The 13,750-nt window shown below is 41.1% G+C and overlaps 1 long non-coding RNA gene across 1 annotated transcript; it reads left to right on the top strand.

Annotated features, from left to right (window-relative positions):
• Positions 1-5,115: 5,115 nt before the first annotated feature.
• On the top strand, positions 5,116-12,895 carry LOC125964536 (uncharacterized). The gene is made up of 3 exons (XR_007477646.1): positions 5,116-9,233; positions 9,340-9,422; positions 10,102-12,895. It is a non-coding gene; the product is annotated as an uncharacterized LOC125964536 (long non-coding RNA).
• The last annotated feature ends 855 nt before the right edge of the window (positions 12,896-13,750 follow it).

Genomic DNA, 13,750 nt, shown 5'->3' with positions numbered 1-13,750 from the left:
AAAAGACATTACAGTTCCTCGACATCTTGGTCTACTGATAGTGGAGAATACGAAATAGCACAGATACGGATCTGTACCCATGCTGAGCACTCTTTTCCAGTATCCTGCGCCCTCCTGGTGCGAGCAGGGAGAGGGGTGCCTGGGGAAGAATTGGGGTGAAGTGCAGAGCTTAGACTGACCTGGGCGGGTGAGCTCTTGAACACAAGATCTGCCTCTACCTTTTGTCCCTGGGGGTCTTGCTGCCTGAGTCTTACACAGGCTCACAGAAAAAGTAAATGCGGTTTTGGGCTGCCTCACCTTTCCCTTTCAGAGCCCCAGATCTCACTCCTCCCCAATCCCTTAAGAACCTTCCCCGTCAAAGTTGACCTTACCCACCCCTCCCCTCCAGGTGAATAGGTTTTCTCTGCCTGCCTTCCCTAAAATAAAAGAGTTCCTCTCACAGCCACAGGTGAGCGGTTCCTGGATGAACAGCATCAACGTCAGATCCTAGGAGCTTGTTAGGAATGCACCCAGACCTACTAAAGCGGGACCTGCATTTTAACAGGATACCCAGGTGATACAAATGCATGTTCAAGTTTGAGAAGTGTTGGTTTGGCAGTCTCTAAACGTTTTGATGTTGAGCAGTGATCTGGAGCACATACCTTTTTAAGTATATTCAGGCTCTGCTGTACCAATATATACATTTTAAGATACAAAAAGATTTCTTCCTGTACCCGTTGTATTTCTTTGGGGAGATAACTGAAGGACACCTGATGCAACTATTCCAACACGTTGCACTCGGTATAAGTGAGAATTAGGCAGTTTGGGCTGCCTTCCAGTTTCTGAATCTGTCAGTGTGGAAAAATTGAGGGCTTGAAGTCAAGTATACAGAAATAACCATTCCTTTTTACCTGAACTTAATTTCTTTTTTGGGCTCGCATCCCACCAGGCTGGCAGAACATGCCCTCGTTTCACCTTTCTCTCCCTGGTTGTCAAGATTTGGAGGTAATGAGGGTGGAGTCCTCCCTCCAGTCTTGGGGTCCATTCATCCACCGAGGTAGCTCTAGCCACGACCATTGTCCTGGTCAATGTCCACAGGCTCTGTCAAGTTGGCTGGTGTGCTCTCCAGTGTTTCCTTTTGCCCAGCTCAGGTTTCCCACCTTTGCAACCAGGTCCGTTGCATGCTGTGTCCCCCGCTGGTATATTACCAGGATGCCTTTCCTAATCTTGCCCCTTCCACCCCTCAGGCCTCCCTCTCCTGCCTGCATCCCCAGGCAGTGGATATGCCTTTCTGTGTGTGGGTGGGTTGGATGAGAGTGTGGGGTGCAGTGTAGACTAGCCCTTACTTTTTCCTCAGACTTTTTGTTGATATCCAATTTTTAACCGAGTCTTACAGGCAATTTCTGCTTTTCATCTTGCTACAAGCCTATCCCGGAGTAGGGAATCCCTGTGACAGTCCCTTCTTAGAGGTAAGTATTGGGCAGGTAGGGAAGAGGGAGAAATGAAAATACAGGGAGAAAAATTTAAAAAAATACTCAAAATATTCGGCCACTTATTTATAAAGCATATGAGATCAGAATTGCAGTGTCACATTCTCCACAGCCTTCTCTAAAAGATGCCAATGTTTGAAGGAAGAACAAAGAATATTCAAAACACAAATCATGAATGTGTAGAGTTCTATAAACCCCACATGAGTACAGATGCTGTTGGTAAGTTACCAGCTTCGATTGACTGAAGCAGAGGTAGAAACCCTCCCAAAACAAAACCCTGGATCACTTTGTTTATACTGTCCTCCCTGTTAAAACCCTCTGCTGCTAATATCAATAGAATGCCTTATATACTAAATATCACTCATCTGTAATGGTTTATTCTGGTCTGTTCCACCGTTTCTACAGTATGAAACAACTTTTAGCCTATAAATTACCCTGTTGAAGTAAGGCAATGTCACCATCAACCATGGCCACTACCTCCACCCTGTGCTCAGTGTAAAGTGATGGATAGACAAGTCCTCACATCACTGCTTTTAACAGCAGACTCTTAACTGTGGGCTGCTGCTTTCTAACTGGTGGGTTCTAGGTCCTCTGCTGTTGTCCAGTGATTTCAGATTATAATCCACATATTCACATAGCATTATCTGTATAGTCAATTACTCTCAGATAGGGGAGGCATGACACATTTTTTTTTTAAACCTAAATGCAGGATCCTTAATATTTAAAAAATCAGGAACCACTATAGAACATAACCCCTATTTTCCTTATTGTTTCAATATGCTCCACACCCAGACCAAACCAAAGTTGGGTTTTTTAGCCAGTGGGACCCTAACCGAGTTGCTGTCATCTTTCTGAGCCCCAGCTCTCTCCTCTTTGGCTTCAGGGCTTAATCTCTTTTTCTGAGAGCCGTTTGAGGATTCCTGGGCTGTTCCCAAGAGCTACTTCATTTCTGATTTTGGTGTCTTCCTCTTAGAACGTCCTGTATTCTGTTGTGCTCTGCTCTGTGCTGGTGTTTTCTGCCTGGTATTACCTTGAGCTTTAGACAATAATGGTTGGTTAATTATTACACCTTCGCTTTCAATCAAGATGTTAACATTTTGGCGTGTGTCCTCCTGACTGGTTTCTTGAATACATGCATGTGTGCAAACACACACACACAATGGGTTCATACTATTTTATTAACCTGATTTTTAGCTTTTATGATACAAATTGTGGACATTTTCCTATGACATTATACATAGGCCTATATCACTCTAAGTCATAACTCCATAGAAATCCATGTTAATGAATGGACTGGTTTACCATAATTTATATATCCCATTCCCTGCTGATGGACAGTAAGAATTCTAGTTTTTATCATTATAAAAAAATACAGTGGGGCTTCCCTGGTGACGCAGTGGTTGAGAGTCCGCCTGCCGATGCAGGGGACACGGGTTTGTGCCCCGGTCCGGGAGGATCCCACGTGCCGCGGAGCGGCTGGGCCCGTGAGCCATGGCCGCTGAGCCTGCGCGTCCGGAGCCTGTGCTCCGCAACGGGAGAGGCCACAACAGTGAGAGGCCCGCTTACCTCGGAAAAAAAAAAAAATACTGTGAACATCCATGTTGCATACTCTTTGTGCAGGGGTCCAATTATGTCCTTAGGGTACAGTCATAGAAATAGCTTTGGGTGCATTTACATGCGTTTTAAAGATTTTGATGTACATTTCTAAATTGTAGGCTGCCGTACTCCTGTTTGGCTTCTGGTGAGTGGTCAAGATCCTATTTCCTATCTAGTGTCTTTACTTTGTCACAGAAATGCCTGTGGCTTTGCTGAGGGAAAGTAGCTTTTTCACCTGAGCTTGTATTTAGATTCTTGGGCTGGAGATGCTTGGTGAGCTGGGCCTCCTCTCTGTTCCATCCTCCTTCCTCCAGTCCATATTCAGTTTTACTGGAATGTTCAGCCGTTGGTCTATAGGGTATTTATGGTGATTCAAGTTGAACATCAAAGCATTCTCCCTTTCAGAACTCCAGGGATTTTAAATATCCTTCACCTCATTCACGCTGCTTCTTGTTTTGCCTCCAGATTTAAATGAAAGTTGAGCTTTTATAGTAGAGATAAAATCAATTTTATGTCACAGACATGCTTGGGCAATCCGTTCTTCCCAGCATATACTAATAAAGGAAATGACATTTTCTTTTTGTTTGTTTGTTTTTGTTTTTATTTTTGCGGTACACAGGCCTCTCACTGTTGTGGCCTCTCCCGTTGCGGAGCACAGGCTCTGGACGCGCAGGCTCAGCGGCCATGGCTCACGGGCCCAGCCGCTCCACGGCATGTGGGATCTTCCCAGACCGGGGCATGAACCCGTGTCCCCTGCATCAGCAGGCGGACTCTCAACCACTGTGCCACCAGGGAAGCCCGGAAATGACATTTTCAAAGAAATAAGTATTTATAGACCTTTTTTTTTTTTTAGATTTAAATAAGACTTAATTGTTGAAACAGAGATGCCACAGGATCAAGCTCTGGCTCAAGTGGACCACAATTTAACAACTCATTAATAAAATCTAGCAGATGGGAAAGTGGTTACAACACCAAGAATAGGATTACTTAGTGTGGGGAATGAATGGAAAATCAAGGTAGGCATGGGTGATTGGATGAAATTTTTGTTCACTTGCAACACATCATGATGTCTTATTAACAGCCATTATGGGAAAAGAAAGCTTTTTGTAGAACAGGGAAAGGGACGATGGTAGATTTTCGATAAGCCATTCAAGTCTCGGGGAGTTTCTCACCACGAGAGAGAGAAAGATGAATAGATGCAACAGAGCAGTGATTTCCTTGAACCAAAATGTGACTTTCCAGGGGTTCAAGGGAGCCAATAGTTTAAGGAGAATACACACCCAAATATTCTCTCCTAAAATTCATCCACCTAGGAATGTGCCTGTGATGGACGTGTAACTTCCCTCCCTCCTCTTTCACAGTCTTATTTCTACCACTTTATAAAAGAAAGAGACTTCTCATCTTTCCCACATCACACATAGGGGGAGAAAACCTCTGGGACATCAAACAAATAGACAGAAAAATAGCATGTTGAGAAAGTCAATGACTACTAACCAGGATGCTAATCCCTTTATAAATCAGGTGGTCTCAAATTTGCTTTCAGTCACTTTGAAAGAGGACTTAAGTTGTCAGGTGAGAAATCAGTAAAAATAATTGTTGATGATATCTCTTATTTTTGTTATATAATTCAAGAGGTCAAGGAATCGAGTGGCACCACCGTAATATAACTCCTTTCACTCCCCAACAAGGTTTCTCTGTGCTTGTATCTGTAAAAATGAAAAGTAGAAATACAGTTGATGCCAAATTCTATCTGTATCTATAGCTAAAAGTAAGAGCCATTCATGGATACATGAACTAATTGGAGAAAAAACCCGAACATTTCTGTGCCATGAAGATATCATCTTCAGTGAAATTTTACCATTTACATTTAATAATTTTTAATTTATATTTTCATATTGATCAATTATGTACCGATAATAATTATAATCATAACTCAATCCAAAAGTGATTTTTTAATAGTTGGAGGTTTATGGTCATGGAAAATGCCAAAACTTTTAACAAATAAACTTATGTAGATATTTTTGTCGTAAAGTAGTGTGTTAGGGTAATAGGGGATTCAAAAACTGAATTCAAAGGAAAAAGAAATGATGTGAAATTTTTCAGTTTTTAAATATATATTTTAAATGGATTATGGGCATAAATTGTCACAGTATTTAGATTATGTTACATACATTAAAAGTGACATAATAGTTTTGTTTTAAAACATCAAATTTTACAGTACATGAGTGAATCAGTTGCTATGTAACAAACCACCCTAAAGTTTAGTGGCTTCATACAACAAATATTTCTGATGTTCATGATTCTGTGGGTCAGCGGGCAGTTCTGGTCTTGATTGGGTTGGTCGAACTCTGAGGTCAGCTGGTGGCTCAGCTCAGCTGGGACTGGATGGTCTCACATCCTATGGCCTCATTCATGTCTGTCAGTTGGAAGCTTGCTGGGTCTAGGTATCCTCAGATGAGATAGCTTCTTTCTGTTCTATGTGGCCTCTCTTCCACCAGTGGCTAGCATAGGCTTCTTTACATAGTATCTTATTCAGCTAGGGCTGCTGTAACAAACATCATAGACTGGGTGGCTTAAACAACAGACATTCATTTCTCACAGTTACGGAGTCTGGAAATACAACATCAAGTTCCCAGCAGATTGAATTCCTGATGACAGCCCGTGCCCTGGCTTGTAGACAGCTACCTTCTCTCTGTGTCCTCACATGGCCTTTCCTCCAAGCATGTGTGGAGAGAGATCTATCTCTCTTCTATTAAGGGCACTAATCCCCTCATAAGTGTCCCACCCTCATGAACTAATCTAAACCCTATCTCCTCTCAAAGGGCCCACCTCCTAATACCATCACATTGGTTGTTAGGACTTCAACATACAAATTCTGGGGGGAACACAAACATTCAATCTGTAACACGTGGTGGCCTCAGGGTTCCGAAGAGCATGGGGACCAAGCCCCAATGCACATGCCATTTTCAAGTCTCTCCCTAACTCAAGTTTGCTTATGTCCCATTGGCTAAAGCAAGTCATGTCACCAAACCCAGAGGCAGGTTGGGAAAGAACTGCCTAAAGGCATGGATCCAGGGAGGTGTGACTCATTAGGGACCATTACTGCAACAATCTACCACAGCCAGAAATGACATCCTTTGAAATGATTTAAATTAATAATGGAAAACATTTAGATGTTAATGAGAGAGGGTACATAGTTTTTAAAAAGTATTTAGGGGAGATTTTGAGAAAAAATTGAAAACTATTGCCTGAGAAATTGGGATTATTTTAGAGGGCAGTCCATGCTTTCTCACTTTCCACTCTCCATTGGGCATCAGGGAAGCTGAATGGATGGAAAGTGATGGGCTTTGGCACGGGATGCCTGTGTGCTGAACCCTGACATTTTGTCTACCAGCTGTGTGATCCTGGGCAAGGCACCAAACCCTTCTGAGTCTGTTTCCTCTCCTCAGATGTGGGTTAACAATACCTACTTTATCATGTGACTCAATTAATGGTCACTTTCTACTTCCTCCCACCCCGTACCCAGGACCTCAGTCAACCTCATGGACATCTCAATTTATCAATGAGATAATAACCTGGTACCAAGTTTGCTTTGGAACCTTCAAGTGAAAGATGGTCTTTGTTGGGAAACATCTGGAAAATATTCTTTTTTTTTTTTTGCAGTACGCGGGCCTCTCACTGCTATGGCCTCTCCTGCTGTGGAGCACAGGTTCTGGACACACAGGCTCAGCGGCTATGGCTCACAGGCCCAGCCGCTCTGCGGCATGTGGGATCCTCCCGGACTGGGGCACGAACCCACGTCCCCTGCATCGGCAGGTGGATTCCCAACCACTGCGCCACCAGGGAAGCCCTGGAAAATATTCTTATTAGGGATTTGTATTCACTTGTAAAGTTATTCATCACCCCATTAAATATGCAAAAGTAAATCTAGACTGAACAGTGATATAAATGATTAGAATAAGAAAGGTTTTATATAGAACTTAAAAGAAATGGAAAAACGGCCTTGCAAGTGCATTTAACTTATGTACATGATTTTTGAAACAAACTTGGAAGCTTTGATCAAAATAGCAATTAGTGGATGTGTCCTATGTCACTTACCATAGTACTCAGTAATTCATAGGTGGATGGCTGAGTCTGATGCACCCCGATTTTAACATCAGAAAAGAATGAAAACCCATTGCACAATCTGTCTTAGCTAGGATAGGAAAAATTTACTAAAATCTTTTTTTCTGCTTGATTTTTATGTTACTCAGATGACTCTAAATATGTAAAGAAATCTAAAACACAAATATGCATAGAATTCCACAAACTATTTTTCATTTTTTTCCCCTTCTTTTTCTTACTAAATCTTATCCAGGGCACGTGCAATTTCTCTCAGTTAAAATCACATCATTGACTCAATTTTTATAAGGAACACATTTGGTAATCCTACCATAGTTTTACTGATACTTCCTTTCCCCATCATTTTTTTTTCAAAATCTTCAATCAGTTGATGGTTCTTGAATTATTTTTTAGTTGATGTATTTTTTTAAATTACAATTGACTCATTTTCTTCTCATTTTTCTTAATAACCTGAAGAAGTTGGTTTGGTTTTTATTTATGGAGAGCTGTGTTCTGAAGACCTACACCCTCCAGCAATATCTCTAATCCTGGGAGTGGACCACATGGCTGCCACTACTGTGTGGTGGGGCTGAAGAGGGGGAGCACTCTGCCCTGGATCTTGTTTTCATAAGTAAATAAATGGTAATGACTTTCTTCAAGGAAATGTTCCTACTATACCTTAGTGGACATTATGTGTAAGAAATCTTGACATTATAAAAATAAAATTCCCTTAGGGAGGTAGAAAGGAAGCTGGTGTGTCAGACTGGAAAAGGCCAGGTCCTTTGTTAGGCTTCAGAATGACAAACAGTTCTGCTTTATTAACTGAGAACTAGATAAGAGACACAGACTTACAGGGCGTTTCTGAGTGGGAGAGGGATGTTTTTAAAAGTGAATTTTAAAATTGAGGTAGGGCTTCCCTGGTGGCACAGTGGTTAAGAATCCACCTGACAATGCGGGGGACACGGGTTCGAGCCCTGGTCCGGGAAGATCCCACGTGCTGGGGAGCAACTAAGCCCGTGTGCTACAACTGAGCCTGTGCTCTAGAGCCCGAGAGCCACAACTACTAAAGCTCTCGAGCCTAGAGCCTGTGTTCCGCAACAAGAGAGGCCACTGCAATGAGAAGCCCGCACAACCCAACGAAGACCCAATGCAGCCAAAAGTAAATAAATAAATAATTAAAAAAAAATTGGGGTAGAACAGATATACAAAGTGCACAACATAAATGAATACCTTTGATTTTTTTGTTTTTGTTTTTGTTTTTTTTTTTGTGGTATGCGGGCCTCTCACTGTTGTGCCCTCTCCCGTTGCGGAGCACAGGCTCCGGACGTGCAGACCCAGCGGCCATGGCTCACGGGCCCAGCCACTCCGCGGCATGTGGGATCTTCCCGGACCGGGACACGAACCCGTGTACCCTGCATCGGCAGGCGGACTCTCAACCACTGCGCCACCAGGGAAGCCCTAACTTTGATTTTTGTATGTTTACCCCATGTTACCACTACTCAGAGCAAGATATAGAACATTTCCTGCACCCCATAAAGTTCCCTGTATCTCTTCCAGTCAAAACCCACCCCCTTCCTTGGGTCACCACTATTACAACTTCCGTCATTGCTGGGGACTAAATGTTTGTGTCCCCCTGCCCCCCAGCCCCAATCATATGTTGAAGTCCCAGTCCCCATTGGGATGGTATTAGGAGGTGGGACCTCTGGAGATGATCAGGTCATGAGGGCAGAGCGCTCATGAATGGGATTAGTGCCCTTATAAATGACATGGAAGAGATCATTTCCACCACATGAAGACATAGCAAGAATGCAGCATTCTGCAAACAGGGAAGGGAGCCTTCACCAGACACTGAATCTGCTGGCACCTTGATCTTGGGCTTAGCCTCCAGAACTGTGAGAAATAAGTTTCTATGGTTTAAGCCACCCAATCTCTGGTTTTTTGTTATAGAAACACTAACTACTAAGATCATCATACTTGATTAGTTCTGCTTGCTTTTGAACTTCACATAAATGGGAGCAGATAGCGTGCACTCTCTTATGGCTGGCTTGCTTCACTCAACTGAAATTGGTAAGATTCGTCTGTGTGTCCTAGTAGTACATTCTGTACCTTTGTTGCTAGATTTTATTGCATGAATAACTCCAAGTTTGTCTATCCATTGGTTGATGGGTCTTAGGCTGCCCAAGTGAAGGGATGACACCCACCATCAAGGCTACAAAGTGACTCATGGGACCAGACTCCACTGCTTGCCTCAGACAAGTAATTCATTTATTCAACAAATATGTATTGATTTTTTTGAAATTGAAGTATAGTGGATTTAAAATATTGTGTTAGTTTCAGGAGTACAGCAAAGTGATTTTGTTTCACATATATATATATATATTTTTTTTTTTTTTCAGATTATTTTCCATTATAGTTATTACAAGATATTGAATAGAATTCCCTGTGCTATATAGTAGGTCCTTGTTGTTTATCTGTTTTGTCTATAGGAGTGTGTATCTGCTAATCCCAAACTCCTAATTTATCCCTCCCTCCTCCCTTTCCCCTTTGGCAACCATAGTTTGTTTTCTAAGTCTGTGAGTCTGTTTCTGTTTTGTAAAGATACATTTGTATTATTTTTTAGATTCCACATATAAGTGATATCATATAACATTTGTCTTTCTCTACCTGACTTACTTCACTTAGTATGATAATCTCTAGATCCATCCATGTTGCTGCAAATGGCAATATTTCATTCTTTTTTATGGCTGAGTAATATTCCATTATATATATATATAATGGAATATTACTCAGCCATATATATATCTCACATATTCTTTATCCATTCCTCTGTTGATGGACATTTAGGTTGTTTCCATGTCTTGGCTATTGTAAATAGTGGTGCTATGAACACTGGGGTACATGTGTCTTTTTGAATTAGAGTTTTTGTCTTTTCCAGATATGTGCCCAGGAGTGGGGTTGCTGGATCACTTGTGAGCACCTGCTCTGTGTGTGAAGGCCCAGGCACTGTTCTGTGTGCTGGAGGAGTCAAGGAAGCACACAACCAAATCCTTAACCTCATGGAGGTGACACTGTAGTGGGAAGGGATGGGTACGGTTGCTGAGCCGCATGTGTGCCTGGCCAATCCTAGCAACCTAATGGAGAACTTGGGAGAGGGTTTCAAGCTCCAGAAAAAGGCTGGCACTTTCAGGGATCAGTGCCATGGGGACTTTGGAGAAAGGTGAGAGTGACCTCCCCAAGGTCAAGAGAGGTCATCCTAAAGCCACACAGGGAACCGATTTTGAAGAACCTTCTTCACCATCCTTTCTTAGATGGAGACTACACATTAGGAACCCAGTTCTAAAGGACCTGGAGTTTCCATCAATCCTGGCAGGTGCATAAAGTGTGGAGAGTTTGACCTGTTTAAAGTGCAGTCAACACCTGAAACTAACACAACATTGTAAATCAACTATACTCTAATAAAAAGTTTTTAAAAATTGATATAATGAACCATGGTACACAATTTGAAAAAAAAATAAATATATAAAGTGCAGTTAAGTTTAGCTCCCCAGAACAAGAACTAGAGGAAATTCCCCAGGATTGTTTCAGATGGAGTCACAGACGGGCTAAGGGAAAGATTAGGATCTATGAAAATGTCAAAACAGAACCTTGACAGGGGTTTAAAATAGAAGTTTCATGATTTTTTTTCCATTTCCCAATTTTTAAAATTGAAGTATAGTTAATTTACAATGTTGTGTTAGTTTCAGGTGTACAGCAAAGTGATTCAGTCATATATATATATATATATATATATATATATATATATATATATATATACACATATATATATATATATTCTTTTTCAGATTCTTTTCCATTATAGGTTATTTCAAGATATTGAGTAGAGTTCTCTGTGCTCCACAGTAGGTCCTTGTTGTTTACCTGTTTTATATATAGTAGTGTGTATATGTTAATCCCATAATCCTAATTTATCTCCCTGCCCATCACCTTTGGTAACCATAAATTTGTCTTCTATGTCTTTGAGTCTATTTCTGCTTTGTAAATAAGTTCATTTGTATCATTTTTTAAAATTCCACCTATAGGTGATACATGATTTTTAACTTGCCATATTTGTTATTTTTATTTCCTGTTTCTTCAATGAAATTTCAACTGAAATTTAAAAAAATGCTGGTTTATTTTTTGGGGACAGCAATAAAGTGGGGAATCATTCCATCGATACTGACTCCGCATCCTCACTGCTAATATCTGGTAACTGAACTTGGGATGTGGCAGCTCTGAAGAGGAGGGGCATGTGGAGAATCCCTGGCTCTTTCCGGAGGAGTGGCAGTGAGTGATGCACAGACAGTGAAGGGACCAGGCAAGTGGAAGGCCCCACCCCCATCCTCCCAGCTGCCTCCCGCTGCTGCTCCGTGTCTCTGGGCTTCTTGTGGTCCTGGAAGAGGCCAGCCCTTCCCCCAGAGAGGAAGCACATGATAGCTCAATGTGCACGCCGGACATCTTCTGGTGGCAACAGGAGAAGTGTAATCAGGAAATCTTACCCATCTGTGGTACTCAACCCCAGGCAGCTTTGAAAATATACTGGGAGACTGGGATTGACATATATACACTAATATGTATAAAATGGATAACTAATAAGAACCTGCTGTATAAAAAAATAAAGTAAAATTCAAAAATTCAAAAAAAATAGCAAAAAAAAAAAAAAAAAAAAAAGAAAATATACTAATGCCAGGACTCACCTCAGACCAGGAGAATCACAATCTCTGGGTTGGGATCAGTGCATCAGTGTATTTTTTTTAAATGCTAGGCTATGTAAAATCCCTACTTGTATTCATTTTATATGAGTAGTAGAGAGTCCCAGAGCTTTTCTTCAGTCTTTGGAAAAGCTTAATGAAATGATACATCAACCTTCAAAAAGGATCTGAGATGAACTCAAATATTACATTTCTTCACTTTGAACTGGACTCATAGTAACTCAGTGCAATCACCCTTGTACACTCATGCTGATAGGAATGATGGATATATTTCCCTATCTGTGACACTTATAAAATTAAATGCATGATTAGTAGGTGCGATTTGGTGGCCAAAAGGAAATCCTTTAAAGTCTGAGGTGACCACAGTTAGGAAAAATACACCAGGAGGGAGGGCATTGGTGATAGAAAAGTCTGGAGCCATGCAGTTCGGTCATTTAAACTCCATAGCAAGGTGGGATAGATTAGTAAATGAAGAAGCACAGAATCTGACTTTTGGGATTCTGTTTCTGTGTTTACTATAAAAAAAAAAAAAGAAGGACGAACCACTTGTAGCCCCAGGGAGAACTTCCTAAAAGCCAAAGAACAGAGGAGACATGCAGAATTGGAAGACCCTCAAAGCCAGATCAAAAAATGTTGAACCCAGGTAGGTTACCTTTAGGCAAAGAGAATTGAAAAGTATCACTCACTGGACTCCTACTACCCCAAGATTAAATTTCACATCCAGTTGCAAAAATAAAAGAGTGAGCCCAGCATTAACTATCATATACCTATTATGGACTAATTCTAGAGGTAATAATATCTAACCTCTTTCTTTCTCTCCTTTTTTTCTTTCTTTCTCTCTCCCTCTCTCTTTCTTCCTCCTCCCTTTCTTTCCTTCTTCCTTCCTTCCTTCCTTCCTTCCTTCCTTCCTTCCTTTCTTTCTTTCCTCTGTCTCTCTGTCCCTCCTTCCCTCCCTCTCTCCCTCCCTCCTTCCCTCCCTCCCTTCCTTCCTTCCCTCCTTCCTTCCCCTCTCTTTCTCTCTGTCTCTCTCTTTCTTTTGCAAGAGCTTGGCTCATAAACTTTTAATAAATGCTGGTAACAACAACAAAACATTTTTTCCATTTGTGTTGATAGCAACTCAATTCCTTTGGTTCCAAGATACAGTACTTTTGGACCTCTTAAATATTAGATATAATTGACATGCTGCATTATATTAGTTTCAGATATAAAACATAGTGACTCCAAATTTGTATATACCGTAAAATGCTCACCACAGTAACTCCAGTTAACATCCACTGCACATAGTTACAATTTGTGTGTGTGTGTGAGATGAAAACTTTTAAGATTTATTCTCTTAGCAGCTGTCAAATGTATAATACACTATTATTAACTATAGTCCCCATGCTGTACATGACATCCCCATGACATTTGTTTTATAGATGGGAGTTTGTACTTTTTAACCCCTTCACCCATTTCGTTCAATTCGCCACTCTTCCTCTGGTAACCACCAATCTGTTTTCTGGGATCCATGAGTTTGTTTGTTTGCTTTTTAGATTCCACATATAAGTGAAGTCATACACTATTTGTCTTTCTCTTTCTGACTTAGCATAATTCCCTCCATGTTGGCGCAAATGGCAAAATTCATTCTTTTTTATAAAGTTGAATAATATTTAATTGTATATGTATATACCACATCTTCTTTATCCATTCATCTATTGTTGGACACTTAGGTTGCTTCCATATCTTAGCTATTGTAAATAATGCTACAATGAATATGGGGGGGTACATATGTGTTTTCGAGTTAGCTTTTCACTTTGATGTGGTCCCACTTGTTTATTTTTGCTTTTGTAGCCTTTG

Source organism: Orcinus orca, chromosome 5 (assembly GCF_937001465.1).
Source record: "Orcinus orca chromosome 5, mOrcOrc1.1, whole genome shotgun sequence".
Lineage (NCBI taxonomy): Eukaryota > Metazoa > Chordata > Mammalia > Artiodactyla > Delphinidae > Orcinus > Orcinus orca.
The sequence above is the reverse complement of the archived record's forward strand: the minus strand, read 5'-3'. Positions and strand labels throughout refer to the sequence as shown.